General features: G+C 40.4%; 1 pseudogene; it reads right to left on the minus strand.

Moving 5' to 3' along the window:
* Nucleotides 1-20,634: 20,634 nt before the first annotated feature.
* Nucleotides 20,635-21,667, minus strand: LOC125112492 (eukaryotic translation initiation factor 2A-like; annotated as a pseudogene).
* Between the last annotated feature and the right edge of the window lie 203 nt (nucleotides 21,668-21,870).

Genomic DNA, 21,870 nt, shown 5'->3' on the forward strand with positions numbered 1-21,870 from the left:
TTTATTTGGTTTTGTTTCCTTGTCTTTCTGCCCTCTGCTATCATCCACTGGTAAGGGGACATCGTAGCATATAAATCCAATACCTGCTTCCTTCATCTGCAAAAAGGTGAAATCTCAAACCACAATTATTATTCTGTCCTTCCTTGTACTGTCATTGAAGACATCAATGCACTAGTAGGGAAAAGCAGTAGGTTTGGAATTTTTGTTAAAGGTAAAATCGGGAGGTTATTTGATGTGTTCATTGCATTTGTTTCATTCAAGGGAGACACAGCTGAAGATACTAAATCTTTCTTTCACGGAATCACACCAAATTACATCATCCTAACAATGGCAATAGAGGTAACTGATCACAAAGACGTCTTTTTCGTCGTGACTAAAAGGGACATTTTAATTCTAATTGTAGAGAAAGTAAATACATCAGGGACTTGGCACCTGAAATTTTAGCCCAAAGAAGAAACAAAATATGTGTAATTTTCTTTTGACAGACTAGTTCGGAAGAGGTGTGTGCCTGTGTTGTGTTGTGTGTGTGTGTGTTACATAGGAAGCAAATGTCTTTAGAGCATAAAGCATATATACCACAGCACCTTCCACCAGAAAAAAAAAAATTGCAAATGAAATCCACACATACAGCCACAGACATGGTTTTAAATTTTCTAATAACCAATAAAAGAAAGAAAAAGGGACTTCCCGAGGCTCAATGGTAACAGACCAGACTAGGATCCACGAGGATGTGGGTTCCAAACCTGGCCTTGCTCAGTGTGTTAAGGATCTGGTGTTGCCATGAGTCATGGTGCAGGTCACAGATACAGCTCAGATCTGGCATTGTTGTGGCTGTGGGGAGGGCTGGCAGCTGTAAGCTCTGATTCGACCCCTAGCCCAGGAACTTCCATATGCTGCAGGTGCAGCCCTAGAAAGCACGCGCGCGCGCGCACACACACACACACACACACACACACACACACAAAGGGAAAAAGACAAATGGGTATAATTAATCTTAAAGACAGTTTATTTAAGCCAGTATATCCAAAATAGAGCATTTCAAAAGTGGCCAATATGAAAAACCTACTGAGGTATTTTGCTTATTAATACCGGCACTAGATTCTCAACATCCCATGTGCATTTTAGACTTCTCTCACATTCAGTCTGGACTGCCCACGTGTGGCTAGTGGCTGCCTGGGAGACAGCATCGGTACGCAGGGGAGGAGCTTAGGTTTACCTGTGACCTTGACACCATTCGATCCTATGCACGCCCCCCCCCACCAAATCACCCAACTATTGTACCTTTGTTACCCCATGTGTCAAAAGGGGGATTCTATTTCCAACTCTGTAAAGCCGAGATGACTAAGAGCAGCAGCAACAGTGAAATTCTGCAAGGTTTCCACACCTAAGCTATGATTATAATAGTTCTCATAAGACCTAATGGTCCCGACTTGTTCCTCCACGTCCTTAATATTGTGATTAGTTTTTTTTAAGGCTGTGGAGTTTGACTTGGTTATGGATAAGGCCAATTTGTTTTTAGAAACATGTCAGGCGCTCGTAGTTTACCCCAAACTCACGTCCCCGTTTTTCTTTGCTAACACAACTCGGATCTTGCCTGAGACTCTACCTGTCACGGGACGTGACCTTGTCACCTTCTTAGGGGTACGTCCTGTGTGAGGCTGAGGTCCTCAGCAAACAGGCTGAGAGGCAGAGTCCTGGGTCTGCAGGATTTATGGGGAAGGTCTCTCTCGAGTCCTGCCTTAGGGTCTGAGAGGCGGATCTGAGCCATACAGCGCAATTTACTGAAAGAGAGAGCGAGAGCGAGCAGAAGATAAGCGGATTAGGGTATGGGGTATTGATAGCATATTCTGAGGCCCTTAAAAGATCTAATTACAACCTGTTCTCCAAACTGCGAGACCTGCAAGGGACTTAAAAGGATACGGGTCATGGTGTTGATTACAGCGGTGATTTTGGTCTTAATTTCTTTGGCTTTCATGAAAGCTGAACAATATTCTTTGCGCAATATACCCGTAAGGTTGAGGAGTATTATAATCCCCTTTTAAGAATCAAAAAATGACTTAGAGGGACATGTCTGGATTTTTCCTGCAGATTAGAAAAGGAGGCAGGAGAGCAGGCAAGTGAAACGGCTGGAGGTGCCTTGTAAGCCGGCGGCAGAGCTTGAGCTGGGGGGGCCTGGGCTAGTGGTTTTAACGCTTGGCTCACAACCTCTGGGCTCCAAGCATCTGCCTGAAGCAGCCGCGGTGGCTCTTCCTCAGAGGTCAGACCAGGGCTTGGAAATCAAGCAGGTTGTATGGGTTTCCCCAGCGACATGGCCACATGCTTCATATGAAATTTTGTCTCAGGAAAGAAAAAAAAAAAGGAGAAATAAGGTAAAATGCTGCAACCTTCCTTTTTGTTTGTTTAGCCTTCTTTTCCGGTAAACACAGGCCCTACTTTGTTGCCCCAGTGCTGGTCTAGGGTTTGCCCCTACCTGGTTCAGCTAAGAGAGGTTCTCCATCCTGGGCGTGTTGCCTTCATCGTTTCTCACTTGAGTAACTGTGTCCTGAAGCAATTTGGACCCGTGTCAGTGGGAACAGTTACATTCACACAGGATGACTGGGGGTCTTCGTGTTTCTCACTAGGAATAATTGCTATTTCTACAGATGTCAAAAAGTGCCACGTTTTCACAGAGCTGGGGACAACATCGTCAATTCAAGGGCAGCAAAATGTGAAAACGATTTCAGTGCTTTATGGTTATTGATTTGGGAAGAGACAAAAGGAATCCATAGTTAATCCTCGGTACTCATAAATCTAGCGGTTATAAGCGGCAGATACCCGTTAACCCGAAGGCTCTAGAAGACAGCTAGGATAACATCTTGCTACGTCTTCCAGAAAACTGCCGTGATTTTCCTGAATTGTTCATTAGCTGTTATGTATCAAGCCTGCAGATCACAAGCAGCCAAGAGAATACTCTCAATTGAAGCCGTATTTCTAGTCGGCTTCTGCGTTAACAGGTTTTGATGAGAATGTGCTAACGTACTAAAGAAGACGGATTTGCGTGGCAGTTATGGCCACAAGGCTATTACAACACAGGCTAGATGTTGAGAATCAGCGGCTGTTGGTGGGTCCATGAAGCGTCCTGGGTTTTTCTCCTGGTGGCTTAGCGCTGCGACCACCCACTGTTCAACCAGCAAAGATCAAACACGCACATGAGCTAAGAAGGGGTGCGATTTATGTCCCTCCTCTCTTTGGGGGCGGTGTAGACAACTCCTTTGGGTCCGGAAGGAGAAGGGGCCATTTCCGCGTGCAGGTGCTGAAGGAGCACCCGGTGTTTTCACGCCTGAAAGGCAGGTGCCCATCAGCCTCTCTCGTGGGCTGTCCTGGCCCCGTGGACCCTGCCGGCGCCTGCGGCTTCCTGCCAGCACAGGGTCTGCACAGCGTGGAGCGTCACTTACACACGACCGGGGCGGGGGCGCCTAGGTCAGGGCCAAGCCTGCTGAAGGCCTCCTGCCGCAAGAAGGAACACGCTGTGGCTCAAAAAAGGACGCTGTTCATTAGAGTCAACAGACCTTTTGATCTGGCAGGGAGGTGAGGGGTTCTGCAGGGACCTCCTTGCTTAAAGGGCAGCAAACCCAGGATCCCCCCTCCCTGGTCCTGCAAGTTCCTTGGGGGGCGGCGTGGTCAGGATTTGGGGTGTGCATCCATGACAAGGTGGAAAAGCCCTGCAGGGCGGAATCCACTTACCTCGATGACTGACCGCTTTTGAGTGTGTGTGTGCTTTGTGCCTCTACCCTTTTTTGTTGGTTTGTTTGTTTACAACTGAAGTGCAAACAAAATGATACAGAACCTGCATCATCGTTTTCACCAGCTGTACAACCTACACCAGATTGTGTGGCCTGGTCTGGTTCAGGTACTGACAGCTTTGCAGTGAAAACGAAGAAATAGAGGGAAATTAACACTGTAAGGAGAAGTCACCCCCCACACCCCCCCACCGAGTCTCTGGCTGTAATGAATGGTCGTGTATGAGATAAAACGTCAACTTTCTTCCACCACAAATCTTCACTGGCCTACCCTCTTTGAGCAGCGGAGGTGTCATGATTTTTTGTAAAATCTAGTTGTGTAGATTTTTTTGGTGACATCTTGATCATGTTCATGACCCACTTTTTTTTACTAGTTTATTTTCTCCTCCTTAGGTAATTTTAAAATAAGAGCGTTAGCTCTCTGCCTAAAAATTGTTGCTTTTTTTTTTTTTGCAATTTCTGTTTCTGTTATGAATTTATGATTAAGTTAAAATGCCTGTATGAAATGAGTAAAGTTAAATATTTTCTTTATGGCATGTGCATTTATGGCCAGCCGAGAAAGTGCTTTTTCACCTCATGTTTGTAGATGAATGGCTTCACATTTTCTTGTAAAGCTTTTTTTGCGTTTATTTCTAATGGTTTACTATCTGGTTCTCCTGGAATTAATTTTCATATAAGAAATAAACTAGAAATCCAATTACATGTTTTTTTAACGAATAGGTGAGACTTTCTAAATCACATTTATTGAATATAGGATTTAATATGGGATGACTATGTACCTAAATAAATCCAATTACTTGCACTAAGTAAAACAAAAATACAGTGTAAAGTATAGCCAGGGCGGGAAGGAGGACAAATTCACAATTTGGGGGATTTTAAGCTTTTGCACTCAGAGAGTATTGTCATTATTATGACTTATTAATTATTATCGGAAAGTTAATTTTAAGTAGGGAGCTGATAAATAGGAAGAGGATGGAGAGATCAATAAGATGTGAGAACTCAGCCTTAAACCTCCAACAATAATCTGGGATTAAAACTTGTCCATAAAAAAAAAAAATCATTAAATTTACTAGTTTAAAAATAGACAGATTTGTGATAGCTTTGTTGTAGGAAAGGATGAAAATAATTTATCTTAAAAGATTGTAAATATAAAATTCAAATGATTTTATAAAGATAAAACAACGGATAAGAAGATATTTGATATTTCTGTATTAGAGACAAATTGATTTTCACTGGAAATATGCTGAGCTTTTCTTTTGGTGCCTGACAAGGGTAGGTAGACAAAAGGTAGCTGACATTGTCAGAACTGTGGTTACCTAATGGCTTTGCTTTTAAATAATAGCTTCACATTTTCTAACTCATCCTTGGAGTTGTTTGTACTATTTTGCTATAACGAATGATGCTGTTCTGTGCAATTTGCTGTGTGTAGACACGGATTTTCAGTTCTGTTGGGTACATACCTAGGAGCAGTATTGCTGAGTCATAGGTGACTCCATGCTCAGCTTTCTGAAGAACTGCAAAGCTGTTTTCTGTGATGGCAGCATTGTTTCACTTTCCCACCAGCAATGTATGAGGTTCAATTTCCGGTCGTCCCTGCCAAAGTCTGACACTGTATTTTTTGCTTATTATCTAGTGAGGGTGAAGTAGTAGCTCACTGATTTTTGATTTGCATTTTTATTGATACTAAGTATTTTTTTCAGATGGTTATTGGTCATTTGTATATTTACTTGGAAAAATATTCAAATCCTTTGTCCATGCAAAAAAACTGGGTTATTGTCTTTTTCCTGTTAAGTTGTAAGAGTTGTACATCCTGGATACAAGTCCCTTATGGGATTTATTAGTATCTTGTCTCATTCTGTGAGCTGTTGTTTCACTTTCTTGAGAGTTTTTTTTTTATATATATACAAGCATTGTTAATTACTATGAAATCTCACTCATCTATTTTTGTTTTGTTGCTTGTGCTGTTGGTGTCATATATAAAAAACTCTAGACTAATCCAAAATCACAAAAATTTACTTCCATATTTTCTTTTAAGCATATTATAGTTTCAGTTCTTACCTTTTAGTCTTTCATTCATTTTGAGTCAATTTTTAAATATGGTGTGAGGTAGGGGTCCAACTTCATTACTTTACATGTGGATATCCATTTGTTCTGGGACCCTTTTTTGAAAAGACTATTATTTCCCATTGAATTGTTTTGGCTTCCATGTTGACATTAACCAAAAATGTAAAGTTTTTTTCATGGACTCTTGAATCTGTTCCATGGGTGTGTATGGATGTCTGATGCCTGCACTGAACTTTCTTTCTTTCTTTCTTTCTTTCTTTTTTTTTTTGTTTTGTCTTTCTAGGGCTGCACCCATGGCATATGGAGGTTCCCAGGCTAGGGGATAGGGGTTCAATTGGAACTGTAGCTGCTGGCCTACACCACAGCCACAGCAATGCAAGATCCAAGCCACATCTGTGACCTACACCATAGTTCACAGCAACACCAGATCCTTAACCCACTGAGTGAGGCCAGGGATCGAACTGCCACCTCATGGTTCCCAGTTGGATCTGTTAACCACTGCACCACAACGGGAACTCCTGTTACTAAATATTTTAATTATAGGTGAGTTTTGGTTTTCTATCTGCCTTTGGACACTTACTTGGTAAGAGCAAAGCTCTTCAATGCTAAACAAAAACAAAAACAAAAAAAACCCCAAAACACAGCTAAATAAGAAGGCATTGCAAAGCAAATTACTAGTGCCACTGAAGTGTTCTGTGATGTGAAGAAATAAAATTAGGTTAAATAATGTTGGACCTGTCTTACTGTGGGGGGGGGTGTATAATTTATGCATGTCACCACCGATGGTGACTCAACTCAGTGCACATTTAGTAAGATTTTGAATCACTATATTAAGACTCCAAAACTTATTTGCAAAAGTCTTGCTTTGCTTAAGGTGACAAATGTTTTCTATATGAAAGAAAAAAAAGAAGACAAAGCAGAAGAGAGGACAAAGAGACGCTGCTATTTTATGCCTCTCTTTCTGTATCAAGCCTGTAGGGAATGTTTTGGTTCTGTACTTCAGACAACTGGTGAGTGAGTTCTCAGCAAGGCCAAGAATGAAAGGACTGTAGGTGCTTCGTGTCAGAGAGACCTGTAAGAAGCCTGGAGAACAAGTCATGAACTGTAGTCAACTCTTAAATTTGCTTTTGAAGAATGTGTCCGTGGATATGTGGGTTGAATATGCATTAAGTTGGAAGGTTTTTCAAGGGAAAGGTCACTTCGAAAGCAAATGATTTCTCCCCACTCTTCCTCTTACACACACACACCCACCCACACACTCTTTTCCTCCTACAAGGTGAAACACACATGTGGAAAAGCAAAACAATTTAATTTTAGGGATTTGTGGCAAATGCTGGCTGTTTTAAAGAAATGGAGTGTGGGCTGTCTGGTGTCACATCAGTGACGCTATTAGGAAGAGATGGCAAAGATGGATCAGGATTGAAGCGTGTGTGTAAATAACCTGACCTGACCCGAATTACCAAGGAGATTTTAAGAGGTCATTTATACAGCAGAATAAAAATGAGTGCCCTAGGTTGGATATAGAAAGTCTTGCTCACAAAGAGTTGAAATTCTCCTTATTACTCTCTATATTTTGAGAAGCACGGCCTTCCTCTTGACTGAAATCTACTTCACATTAAAATATAGCACTTACAAATTATTATTATGTAGCTAAATATTTAAAGTAAGTGCTTCTTTGTCAAAATAGAAACAACTCAACTAAAGCAGAAATCTTCAATTCAAGCAGGCATATTAGCATTTATCATACATAAACCCGTGCATTAAGACAGTAATTTAAAAGAGGTAGCTCTTACCTACCTGCAATTAGCTTTGTGATAAAATTACACTCTTCTCAGTTATTTGTTCATAATAGAAAATACAAAGAAATTTGGAAACTAGTAGTAGCTGTTTCTTTTTATCATGGCACTTGATCCTACCATTTAATTGTTAGATATAACACCATTCACTGCCACTAGAAACAAAGGCAACTTTCTTTTCCGCTTTTGCAATTGCCTCGTGAATCAAAGTGCACTGGTAAGCTGCAAAAGTAATAATAATAAAAATGCACCATAAATTTCTCTAAGCAATTATCATATTTCATGCCTTATTATTAAATGGAACTTTGGATTTTTCTACTTAGGTAGAATGATGATTTTATGTTGACTAAAAGGGCTCTCATTCAATTGTATTGCAATATAATATACTGGGGGCGGGCACTGGATTCCATAAGGGGACTTGTCTCCTTTGTGATAGCTAATGTGTATCCTGGTCCATCAGCCATCTCTTTTCCCCCATCTCCTGCATCCCATTTGTGACGGGCAAGCAGCACCATCACAAATGAGCAGGTCCTTTGCTTCCCCATCAGCTTGTCTGAACCATGGTCCAGGAGAAATGGATTCAGGGTTGTTTCGGGTTCACGGTGTTCCTGGGAACGCTCTCTCTCAAGGTGGCAAATGATGAGAAAAGATACCGCTCATTTCCTTTTGAGTAGCCCTTCGGTGATCCTTCAGGATCATAATTTACAGAGAGAGAAAAATTACCCCTTCATGAAGCAGAATAAAAGTTTGGATAGTTAATTTTGAAACATTATCTTTCTCATGGAACAGAGAGCGGGGAATTGGCGGATAAGCAAGCAGTGCCCTGTAGCAACTACAATAGTGGCAGGTGTGTGAAGCAGCACATTGGCCCTTGTATTTTGAAAAAATTCCCCTCATAAAGGTAATGCTTGCCTAAGTTTGAAAACTGCTGCAATAGATGTTCAACAGATGCTTACCGGTTGATTGAATTTTAAAATGTTTGCCTGATGGCTGACTGAGATGAAACTAGAGAAATGGTCCCTTTCCTCTTAGGCGTTCAAATCTAAGACTGAAATCTGAAATCAAGACAATACATTTAAGTGATATTTCAATCTCCAGTAGATATATGTTCAAAGAACTCCAAACCGGAGTTCCCCTTATGGCTCAGCGATAACGAACCTGACTAGTATCTATGAGGATATGGGTTAAAGGATCCGGCATTGCTGTGACCTGCCATGGTGTAGGTCACAGACGCAGCTTGGATCTGGCATTGCTGTGGCTGGCAGCTGCAGCTTAGATCTGACCCCTAGCTTGGGAACTTCCATACTTCTCTATGCGTCAGGCCCTAAAAAGTAAAAAACCAACCAAACAAAAAACAAAACGCCACACCAAGGTTTATGCCAATAAAGACATAAAGATTTATATTGTATGAATCATGGTATATGCCAATACACTGCTTTGACCACAAAAGTATTCACAAAGACACTACAATATCTTGAGGGGCATGGTGGGTGTTAGTGCCCACTGTACCTGTGTGTGTGTGTGTGTGTGTGTGTGTCTGTGTGTGTGTCTGTGTGTGCGTGAAGGGGGAAGGGACCTCCACACCCAATAAACATAATGGAGTCATCTTCCCTTAGCTTATGGAAGCCCATTTTTCCATGGTAGAACTGAGACTCAAAATCTGCATGAGGATAATTTTCACTATATTTTATTGGGCAATTTTAAAGATTGGAAAGTATAATTTAACAGTTATAGAATTCCAATTAAATGACTTCAAAAGAGTTGTTATTCTTGTAAAATGGGCAGAAAGATCCTATGCTATTATTTTTTTAATGTACTTTACATAAATGTGATTGTACTTAATTCTTACCACTGCTCTTGCTCTGCGATGGAAACATGATTATTCTTACAGAACAAAATTGAGAGGTGATGAGTTCTAATACCTATTACTTGCCAAAAAAGAGCACTGTCTGACTTTGTGAAGGCATGCAATTTTCTTAAAAATCTCAGTATTTTTAGAATAAGCAGCTTATAGCTGTATATAGGATCTATAAATATATATAAAGTATTCAGATCATATCTCAGAAGAATAATACAGTCCAAAAGTACATGCTTGTTATTATAAGTCTCTTCGTCTGTGTTATTAGTGACATTCCATGAAATGCAGCACCAACACAAAATGTGACCACGCTGGGAACACAGCTCTTTATCCTTATCAGGTACTAAATGCCAGAAAGTTAATTTTGTGGACACTGAAAGTTTGAGTAGAACTAAACAGTTATCTTACAAAGGTAATGAATATCCAGTTTTGCAACCAAAGGTCATTTGTGCCAATGTCGCCTTTCCCTCTGCCTCTCCGGGAGAAACTGTTGTTCTCATTAATGATATATGGTCACCTAACAACCACCCCTCAGGCTAGCAAAACACCTTCCGTTTTTACATAACCCTCCACACTATAGGGAAACCATTCTGCTTTCCCCGGGTACATATAAGCTGGAGCTGCTGGTCTTCTTAAAGATCCTCCCTAATAAGTATTTAATGCAAGACAAATGCTGTAGCAATTTAACCACAATTTTATATTAAAATAATTGGTACCTCTGAGACAGAATCCCCAAGCCTCCAGAATTCTTACTCCGGTAACCTGCTTCTTAAAATCGATGTGCATGCATGTGCTTCTCAACTAATAAAATAATGTGTGCTTATTATGAAACGCTAAGCGGATGAGAAAGAGGAAAACATCCTGTAATTTCACCACCCAGAGATTTTGCATTAATAAAATGGACACCTGTAGACAGATTTTAAAACTAGGATGCTCTGCTCCACTATGTTGTTATTACTTGAATATTTGTCCTTGATAATACATAGTGTGTAGTCTTCTAAGTTGTCCCTTTTCTGACTTTATTCATAGTTTACATGACTGGTTTTCTACAGTTAGGCATTTGGGTTATTGTTTATTTTCCACTCTTATTATAAAATGTGATAAACTTCTTCCAACATAAATCATTACATGTGTTTCTTCCCATAGATTTAGAGGGTATTCCTAACAGTAGTTCTGGGTCAAAAGATTTAAATATTGTTTCAATCTATATTGACAACTACCATCCATAAAATTTGCAATAATTTGCAGCTTCGTCAATGGTATAAAGATGCCTGAATTCCTGTCACGGCTCAGCAGGTTAAGAACCCCACTGGATCCATGAGGATGCCGGTTTGATCTCTGGCCTCACTCAGTGGGTTAAGGATCCGGCATTGCCATGAGCTGTGGTGTAGGTCACAGATGCAGCTCAGATCTGGCACTGTTGTGTCTGTGACATAGGCTGGCAGCGCCAGCTCCGATTTGACCCCTAGTCTGGGAATTTCCATATGCCGCAGTTGCAGCCCTAAAAAGAAAACAAACAAACAAAAATGAACAGTATAAAGATGTTCATTTTCCAGCATTCTTACTGACATGGATTATTAATTCCTGTTGGCTTGGAAGTAAAAACAATGCTAATTATGGCTGTCTCAATTAGCATCCTTTATTGTTAGAACAACACAATATTTTTATGTATTTGCTTGCTGCTTGCGTTTTCTCAGGTCCTTCGTCCGTGCTTTTCCATTGCGCTATTGACATTCTCTCATTGACTGACATGGAATTAAGTAAGGAAAGATAGGGGGGACGTGGTATGGGCTCATTTTAGACTTGCTTTGAGTCAATAGTCAACCACACTGAGTGTGCACTCAGGGACAAGGCACATACCCTAGACCAGGGAATAGATGATGCGAGAGTCCATGTGCAAGTAACCATGATAAAAATTTAAAAACCCTTTTATTTGAAAATATTCCCCGTCCTTGAAATACACTCGAAAAACGAATGTGCAGCTTGTTTCTAATGATCTCATGCAGGATAGTTTAAGGGACAAAATCATCTCATAATAATACGGAGTTCTCGTCGTGGCTCAGTGGTTAACGAATCCGACAAGAAACCATGAGGTTGCAGGTTCGGTCCCTGCCCCTGCTCAGCGGGTTAGGGATCCGGCGTTGCCATAAGCTGTGGTGTGGGTTGCAGATGTGGCTCGGATGGATCCAATGTTGCTGTGGCTCTGGCGTAGGCTGGTGGCTACAGCTCCAATTCAATCCCTAGCCTGGGAACCTCCATATTCCGCGGGAGCAGCCCAAGAAATGGCAAAAAGACCAAAAAAAAAAAAAGAAAAAAAATCATCTCATAATAATAGCAACAACGTTTAATACTGCGTGTGTGTGTGTGTGTGTGTGTGTGTGTGTGTGTGTGTGTGTGTAAGAGACGTTGCAGCCTCAAAGCGATCCAAGAAGCAGGTAATGTTTTATTTTATAGACAAAGAAACTGGCCCTTGTAAGGTAATATGTCCCTTTTGTTAAATTTACCTCATGGACGTTATTATTTTTACGCTATTCTAAGTGCCATTGAAAAATAAAACCCTTTATATCCGCATTTATTTTTCCATGCTTCAGCTGCTCTAGTCCAGAATTACAATTGCTTTTGTTTCTTGACCAGGCGCTGTACTGTGTTGATGTATTAGTTCTGATGGTTGTTTTATAGGTTTCCAAGGATGTTATACATACAGGAGAATGGTCCACTGAGAGTGAAGACAGCTACCCCTTCATTTTCTAGTCTGTGTCTGGACCCCGTTTCCCACGTGCGGTCTGTGGACGAGCTCTGAAGTACGGGCCAGGTCTGTGTGCTGACCCACTCAGATCGACCATCAAGAAAAGGGTTTTGCCCAGATCTCCGTTTAGAACAAAAGGCCAAGTTAGCCCTTTATGCCATCAAGGTGCTTCGCTTTATATCGCAGGCTTGCTTTGAGAAGATGCCGGAAACTCTCAGGTGACAGTTATGGTGGGGTCGATGTGTCTGGGGTGGTAACTGATCCACGTAAGGCTTTTCCTGCCTCCAGATTTTGTATTCTGGGCACCTCCATCCAACCCACAAGTTAACACACAGTTAAATGGAAACGTTTTCCGTGCATTAGAGATTACGAAAATAAAAGGACGCAGACGGGCTCCTCTCGGTTCATCTCTTGTCTTTTTCTGCTTTGGAAGCCTGCCCTCCAAACCTTGCTCAGCAGGTGAGCGAAGCCAGGGCAGACCACGCCGGAAGGGAAGCTGGCCTGCGTTGTCCTCATGGAAGCCTCTCGCAACAGAGCAAGGAGCACTTGGCCCTCCAGGTCCATTAAGGGCTGAAATGAGACCAGCTCCAAGTGTCATCAGGTTTTCCGGGGCAAGGCCACTCTACGAAATGGCAGTTTGACTATAAAAGAGGCTTTTTTGCCCGAAATGCAATCTCACCATTTCTCTACTTCCTTTCATGCAAATATTGTTTTAAAAGCACCATCAGTGGATGAATATAATTCTTCAACTATTTTACCTTGACTGGTATACATTCTATGGTAAAATGATAAGTTATGCAGCATAATTCATAGTCTGTCATATAGGTTTTTTCTATTATGTGAAAGCAGAGTAGTAACTTTGAGATCCATGAAAACATGAGCGTACATTCCCCCCGTTTTCTCGGTGTTTATAATGAATCATTTTTAAGTATATTTCTTTGCAATTTGGATAAATATTATCTTTTATTCTGTGTCTATACATGTGGGTACTTATTTTTAGGTTACGCCAAAGCATAAATATTTATATGCTTGGAGTTTACATCTTTTTTTTTATGTTGCATATTTTTAGATTTTAATATTTAAACGTATATCTAAGCATAAATATTTATATGCTTATATTTATGTTACATCTAAGCATAAATATTTATATGCGTATATCTATGAATATGTGTATTAAAATATAAGAATCACTTATTGTGCTTATATTTGCTCATTTAGGGGACTTTATGCATCTCAGATATAACAAACGTTTATCCAGCATCTACTGTGTCAATCACTCTTGTAGATTTTGGGGGATATGTCAGTAAAATTTACACCAAAATTCTACCCTCGTGAATATTTTATTCTGTCAGTTGCAGGATTCTTTACTCATTGTTACTATTTGGCGTAAAGCTAGTACGTTTGTGGTTTTATACAATATCAAAAATATTATATGAAAAGAATAAATAAATGAGACGATTATTTTTTTCGGAATTCTTGTTTCATTTATATCAATTATAAGTGCAAGATATTTTTATTTTGGTCAGTTCCATTTTGATACATTGTTTAAGTGCAGTCTTTGTTAGGAAGCCTCCTATGGCATTTTTATTCATATTTTAGATTTTCCTAAATATTCCCCAGCATAAAAACGGCATGTCAATGCAAATAAATATATAATTATTTATTCTTCACACTAATTTATTGACAGAAAAGGTAGCATAGAGTATTCTGAGTTCAAGATCCAAAGTCGAGGAGTTCCCTTGTGGCTCAGTGGGTTAAGGATCTGGCATTGCCACTGCTGTGGCTGGGGTTCAGTTCCTGGCCTGGGAACTTCCACATGCCATGGGTGTGGGAGAAAGAATGAACGAACAAACAAATGGAAGAAAGAAAGCAAAAATCCAAAGCTGAATTTCCTCTTGAGCACAATCTTCCCTGTTCAAATCCATGGTGCTGTATTGCTTATTTGATTTGGAAAATTGTGTAAGACAGCTTATAAGGATGCGTAAATTACAACAAGATACTATGTTAAAATTTATGATAAAATAACAGTTGGGACGCTTATCTCACAAGTATGTAACTAAGATGCACTCCTGTTAATGGGTTGGACTTAGTGTCAGCGCTTCCCAACCATAGTGGCAGGTTATAAAGATTTAGGTTCCCGAGCCCCTTCAGCCGTAAAGTCTGATTTCCTTGGTCTCATGAGGGGGGCACCTCGTAATGTGAGATTTTTAAGATTTCCATAAGTGGCTCATCTACAGCCAAAGCAGGGGAAGCATTGCGTTAGCTAGACCTAGATTTGTGTTTCAGCTTCCCGGCAGATCAGACCAGGTATTTCACAATGTCTGTAAGATTAAAAACAAGCTGATTGTTGGGGATAACTCTTGTACTTTGGGTTCCTAAAACTATATAGATTTTTCCTGGGAGATGCTCATAGGTGAATGATTGTGACATAAAGAACTACATCCTCAAAATCATCTCTGTAAATGATACAGACTCTGTAAAAGATGCTTTGGACTCTTTCTTATAAAAATTCTTTTATAAATATAGCTTAAGAAAAATAATTTTGACAGACTTAAGAAAATATCTATTACAATGTATTAGTGAGATCTTCACTTTACATTATGGTGTATATTTCAGTTTGATATTGGACTTTTAAAGCTTGCCGAATCGAGGGTTTTTTTTTAATGACATTTATTGTTTTCTTTCTAATTTTATAAGTGGTATCTGCTCATTGTAGATAGGTAGAAATACATCAAACACAAAGGAAAAATTAGCAATAATCTATGATCCGTACCTACCACCAGAGAAAACCACCGTTGGCATTTGGATGCATTTTTCCCTGATATCTGTATCTATAGCTGTATCTATATATCTATATATATATTTAAATTTGTGTGTAATTGATGTACATTGCTATATTAGTTGCACAGTATAGTAAACTTGTAACAATTTTTTGCTGATGACACCATTGTTGTGTCATTGCTATTAAATTTTCTCAGCTACTTTGCATGCCCTTTGTAAACAGTCTGTATAAAATAGAAACAATAGAAAATTTAGGAAAAATGTGAGCCTATGGAAGTGTATTGCACTGGAATTAGAGCAATATTACTTCTAGCTTGTTTCTAGTAGACATTGATTAGATAAAGACTAATTCTTACTGCTTTGCCTCTGCTATATTAAACAAAAGGACTCCCTTCATTAAATTAACAAGGGAAGCAACCTATAAAATTAATTAGGGAGGAAAGAAGGGTAAAATTAATCCCAATAAATGGTAAGAGAAGGGTTTATTTTAGTGCGACTTGGACATTTTGCAATTGTGAGGATGTTTTATAAGTACCATTCATCTTGGTAAAGGATTGATACCAGTGGAAATTGAAAATGGTGATGCTTCCAACCCTGATTTTGTTTTAGCTGTAGTCTTAGAATTAAGGCTTTTTCCTGCATCTTTTTGGTGTGACAGAGAAAGGATGCCTGTCAAAATCGATCAAAAATCTGGCATTAATTGGAAGCATGAAATTCCTAATGTTCAAATCACACACACACACACACACACACACACACACAGGTTGTAAAAGTTTAATGCTGTGACCTTCAAAAGCACATATTATACAGCACAGAAATCAACACCCTTCCTCAACAGCAACCAGGGGATCAATTATCAGTGGCATGATGCCCGGAGGCAGGTCATTGATCATTTCTATTGCCTTGACCGTGATTGCTGTTGCTATGGTTAATGAATGTTATTGAACCTGCTACCCAACCCTAATGGTGAGCATCACCCATGTCCTTGTCCCCATTTTCCAGTATTTCAGGAGAATGAGGTTAGAAACCCAGGTTTAAAAGGTTGTCAAACTCTAGAGGGTTGGTTTTTTTTGTTTTGTTTTGTTTTGTTTTGTTTTGAATGACTTGTTTGCTGTAAAAGATACTGCCCGATAGTTTCATGAAGATCTTTGCCTTTATAAAAGTAATGGAAGCTCAAATTCTGTGTGAAACATTATTTGTATTTCAGTCTGCAGTAAAAGCCTATTGGTCCACTGGCAATATTTTGGAGAACCTGGACTGGCCACTAAATGTCCACGTGCTTGGAGCCTTTGGTTTCTTGAGAGAAATGGTGAGTTGAAGTCTTGGCACTGCTCATAAAGATGCAGGATCTCAGAACTGGAACTTTCTGAAGGAAGCAAGGAAGAGAGACCTCTGCTCTGTTCTCCAAGGTGAAGAGCTAAGTTGTCAGGGTTGCCTTCTGGAAATTAGAAAAAAAAATAAACCTTTGTTTTAGGTTACCATTTTTTAAAGGCTTTTGCTTTAAGTAATATAGAGTGATTTCCTGCGTGACAGTGTCTAGGGACGCTGGAATAAACTTGAACTAGTGCTGCCTGAGGGGATCAGAAGAGATGAAAGATGTTGATCGGCAGTGTGATAAGGATCTGTGTGTGTGTGTGTGTGTGTGTGTGTGTGTGTGTATTTTTTATATAACAGTAAAGCAAAAGCTGATGTAGGGCCATGAGCATCGCATTAGCAAACATACAGGCAATGGGTCAAGATAACCAAAGGCAAGAGTGGCAAAGTGAGGGCAAAAAGTCCAACAGTTTAGGACATTAATATACTAACAAAAAAGAAGCCCTGGGAAAACACTGCATGAAAATTAAAAAAAAAAATCACTAAAAATGTGTGTTCTTTTCTTTTCTTTTCTTTTCAGGAGAAAGAAAGGGGCCACGAGGCACCTGATGCCCCAGTGTGTTGATGTGTGGTTCTCAGAACTCTAGGCAGCTTCCTGGCTACTGGTCCCTGAGGTTCTGATCCTCCCTCGGTGTAGACTCATCCAGCAGAGAGCCTCGGAGGGTTACAACCCCGGAGTCAGCAGGAGCCGAGGTCTCGTCGGAAGCGGGACTGGGGGAGGGTCTGCTTTCAGACGCGGTGCTTGCTGTCCCATTCAGTTCCATGGGTGTCACGGGGAGGGCGTCCCCAACTCTTGCATCACTTCCGTGACCAGGAGGCCCCAGAGTAGCGGAGCGAGGATGAAGGACCCAGGGCACAGATACTCCCACTGCCCCAACCCAGAGCCCGTCACCTGCCCGACACACAGCGAGCCCATCTAAGAAAACAGGCCCCTGAGTCCAGTCTAAATCCCACCCCCAAAGCCATGAGCTAAGAAAAAACGCAGATGTGAAGCCACCGGTCTGAGGCAGCTTGTTAAGGCAATGTCGCTTTGTCGAGTAAAACTGATGCACTTATTATTAGTCCTTCTCAAATTTCGCCTTAAAGGAATCCTCGTTTACTTTAAGACATGTATTCATGTTATTGAGGGTTGGGTATGTGGGTGTGTGTATGTTTAGTTGGTTGCAAAGCTTAGTAATTCATATTATGATTTTTTTCCCTTTTAATAGCTCAGCAGTCTTATTTTCTTCAATAATGGAGTCCGTGCTGCTTCAAGATCCCAGATGTCAAATGTGAGTTGTACAGGATATTACATACAAATGGTCGGTTCCCAGTAAAATTGCCTAGATGTTAGTATGACTTGTTTTTCCCACCAAATTCTAGATTTTTAAAATTAAATTGCCTCCAATTTATGCAATTAGATATTATTTACCCTGCAGAAGAGTTTGAACACGATGGCTCTTGATGCGTGCATTTATCATAGTCAAGACATTTGTTTTTAAATATGGAATCTGTTCACCTGTTGCCCCTCAAGTTTTCATTAAAACAAAACAAAACAAAACTCTGAGATCTAATTTCCACTTTTTATGTTCAATGCATGTCCAACGAATGTCACTATACTTTTAAAAATAATCTTTTTCTTTCAGTTTAATATCGATGGACTCAGCTACTGTCTTCCAGGTGTAAATTATCATCAGCCCTTAGTCAAGGCTCTTAATGCACAAGGAAAGAACAATGCTGATGATTCAATGGCAATCAGTTAATTTCTAGAGTTCTCCATTTAGCACGTACTCTCGCTCTGAATTTTTTTTCACTGAAAATGCACCTAATTCAACATTTCTTCCTTAGTATTTATTTCTAAAGTCTGCTAGTGACATTCCCAATGGTATTTTTCTAACCAGAGGTTTTTACAGAAAGTGTGATAGAAATTTTGCGAAAACACATGACCTCTCTAGCAGCCACTGACTATGCAGAATCCTGAATGGTACTACTTGACAGAAAAGAATTCCAAAGGTAACACCAGAAATTCAGGACCCTCAGGAATAATCTCATCTTTTTTTTTTTTTCCCTGTGCCTGTGGCATAGGGAAATTCTGGAGCCAGGGATTAAACCCGTGCCACAGCAGTGACAATGCCAGATCCTTAACCTGCTGAGCCATCAGGGAACTCCCAGAATAATCTTATTCTTGAGCTAATTTCATGATCTTAGTTTTGTTTACAAATTGAAAAGCTGCAGACTCAAGGCATAATTTGCATCAGTGAGTTAAATTATGTGTCCATTTAACTTTTATTTTTCTACTATATTGAGATAGAACTCATTTGCCATAAACTGCACTTACTTACATTGTACAATTTAAAGAATTTTGATGTATGCATTCAAACCATCATCCTAATCAAGATACCAAACATTCTCATCTCAAGATTTTTTTATGCCCCTGGGCCACCCTTCCATCCCCTTCAACCCTGTATCAGCAGCCAATGACGCGTTCTCCGTCAAGACAGGTTAGGCTGCATTTCCTGGACCCTCGTACAAAAGGAATCCTAGAGCAGCCCTGAGATTTTGTCTGTCTCCTTCCACTCAGAATGGTTATTCTGAGATCCGTCCACGTTGTTGCGTGTATTAGGAGGTTGTTGCTTTTTATTGCTGAGTAGCTTTCAATTGGAAAAGTACGCTGTTTACCTGTGATATCTCCAGTGTTCGGCTATTTCAAATAAAGCTGCTAGCTAGGAACATGCATGGGAAGTGTTGCATGAACACCTATGTCCTTCTCTCTTGGGTAAATACTTAGGAGTAGAGGGGTGCTTCTTAGCTGAAACATGTTCTTTAAACATGTTGAAAACATGTCCACCTGTTTCCAAAGCAGTTGTCAGGCTCTCAGCCCTGTGTATGTGACATCAGCGATTCCGTAGCCTCAGGCGAGTCTTTTCAGGCGCTCCAGAAGGTGTGCAGTCGTATCTGATTGTGGCTTGAATGCGCATTTCCTGCTGGCTAAGGATAGTGAGCATCTTTTGTATATCTTTTTTTTTTTCTTTTTTAGAAGGAGGTGGAATTTACGTGTCTTATTTCGTGAAGCCTCTGTTCAATCTTTTGCCTATTTCCTTTGGATCATCTTTCCCTATCACTGAGCTGTAAGAATTTTTTTAACGCACTCTGGAGACTTGTCCTGTGTCTGGCATATGTATCGCAAATATTTTTTTTCTCATGGTGTGCACTGCCCTTTGATTTTCTTGTGTGTGATTTTCTTAATTCTTTGGAAGAAAAATGGTTTTAATTTTAATGGAGTCCAACCTATCAACTGTTTTTTTCTTTTCTTTTAAGATTCATGCTGTGTGTGTGTGTGTGTGTGTGTGTGTGTGTACACCTGCCTAAGATCATAAAGAATTTATATAAATATTTTTTAACATTTTGTACTAGGTATTTTAGTTTTAGGTTTTATATCATTGCCTAGGATCCATTTTAAGTGTGTTAGCGCATGGTATGAGGAAAGGATGTGGTATGTGATGATACCATTTGTTGAAATGACTTTCCGCTTCTCATTGAATTGTCTGGTCTCTGTCATTTGCTGTACCTGTGAAGGTCAATTTCTAAACCTCAAGCTCTGAACTAAAGGCACGCTCTTGCCTCCCAGGGAATGCTTGAGACTGTCTGGACATTTTTGGTTGCCACAGCTCAAGGATGCTACTGGCATCTAGAGGCTGGAGGCAGGGGTGTCACAGACCACTTTGCACTTTGTGACAGTCCCCGTGACAGAGTGTTATCTGTCCCCAAGAAGCAATGAAGCCAAAGTCGGAAAACGATTTTCCAGGCTCACGGAAGAAGAAGATCTTAAGTTCCATGGGTCTATTCTTTCACCAAAATGGCCATATAGTCTTGTTTACTTTGGGTTTGGAATAACTCCTAAAATCGTCTGGGATGAATCCCCTGCCTTTGTTCTGTTTCTAAAACATCACTTTGGCTGGTCTAGCGTTGTATTTCAGTATAAATTTCCAGTACACCCTGTCAAGTATCATGTTTTGGGGGAATCAACCTCTGGAATATTGAGACTTCACATCCAGGAACGGGATATACTTTCGGCTTTCTTTAATTTCCCTCGGTGCTTTATTTTATACCTTTCAGAGTACGGTTCTTGCACATTACTTGGTAGATTTATTCTCAGGTATTTGGGGCTCCTTGCCCTATTTTCTGCAAAAATATTGACTAAATTGTTAAAGTTATAGATGAACATTAAGGATGGCTGTTCCATAGATGCCAGGGGGTTTAGTAGAAGATGTGCTGCACTGATTTCTGGTAACTAAGTTGCTTTCTGTGAATTTTTAATTTCCAATTCCGGGTTCTCAGCTCCCGGAGAAAGGCTCTTTCTTGCTGCGTTTTGTCCCATTGATGTTTTTCTAGCTATTTTCCAGGTGCAGTTTGTTCTTTCAGCTGTTTGATTGCCTACAGCTCCTTTTTTCAGGTTCTGGGTCTGTTTGTGGGTCTCGGGGTCTCCAGAAAGTGACTGGGAGGCAAGGCAGTTTTTGGTGGTGACTCCGTGGGGCAGGAGTGGGGCCAAATCTGTCACTCTTGTCACCTCTTACTCTGAAGTCAGTCCATGTGTCCTTTAATTTTTAAGGTTTTTTTTTTTTTTTTTTTTTTTTTTTTTTTTTTTTTGCTGGTGGTTTTTCATTTCCAGGTGCAAACTTCTTCCTCTGAGTGGTTCTTCCTCAGGCTGTTTGGAATCAATGATTGTTTTATTTCTTAAACCTGGACATCTGTAATCGGTTCTAAGTATATATCCTTAGAACAACTGCTCAGTAAGTTATTGTCTTTGCTGGAAATACTCCATCCAAAAATAGCTGCCAAGAAACCTGCCATACTTCTGCTTTTGAAGGTACATCATACATGTGCAAGACAGAGCTGGCTTAATGCCAAATCTCGTATCCAGTGTTAAAATGTAACTGGAGAGGACAGGCGGCTGTTAAAATGTTCTCACCCTTGGGGCACCAAGGAAAGTATTTAGAGTCAGAGGCAACAGGTTTAGAAATAAGTTTGTAGTTTGCAGCATCCCAGGATTCCTTGGCCTGCTCAGATTTCCAAGTTCGGATACTACCATTATGCGTCCAGGAGGGCCTCACAGGCTGCGTTAGGACAGCCAGTTCCAAGGTCAAACACAGAATCACATTTGGCAGGCATGGCACCGTAAACAGGGCAGCCCTCTGTGGCTCTGGAATTCCAAGCTGCATCGCAAATGTGGAATTGCACTCCAGCACTTTCTCCATTTGCGGCAATGCAGTCCAGGGCTTTCCCCACAATAGGAAGCTCTTGCCGTGTCCATCTCTCTCGGGGCTGCTATAACACAGCAGCTGCTTTTATAGCCCCTGGCACTGTCATCTTATCAACCGTAAGGAAACTGTGTTGACGAAAGCTGCCCGAGGCCCACCCAAGCTGAGGCATTGATCTAATCTGCACAATGAAGCTCTGCCCTTACCCCCTGGTAGGTGGAGCGCCATCTGTATG

Source organism: Phacochoerus africanus, chromosome 12 (genome assembly GCF_016906955.1).
Source record: "Phacochoerus africanus isolate WHEZ1 chromosome 12, ROS_Pafr_v1, whole genome shotgun sequence".
Classification (NCBI taxonomy): domain Eukaryota; kingdom Metazoa; phylum Chordata; class Mammalia; order Artiodactyla; family Suidae; genus Phacochoerus; species Phacochoerus africanus.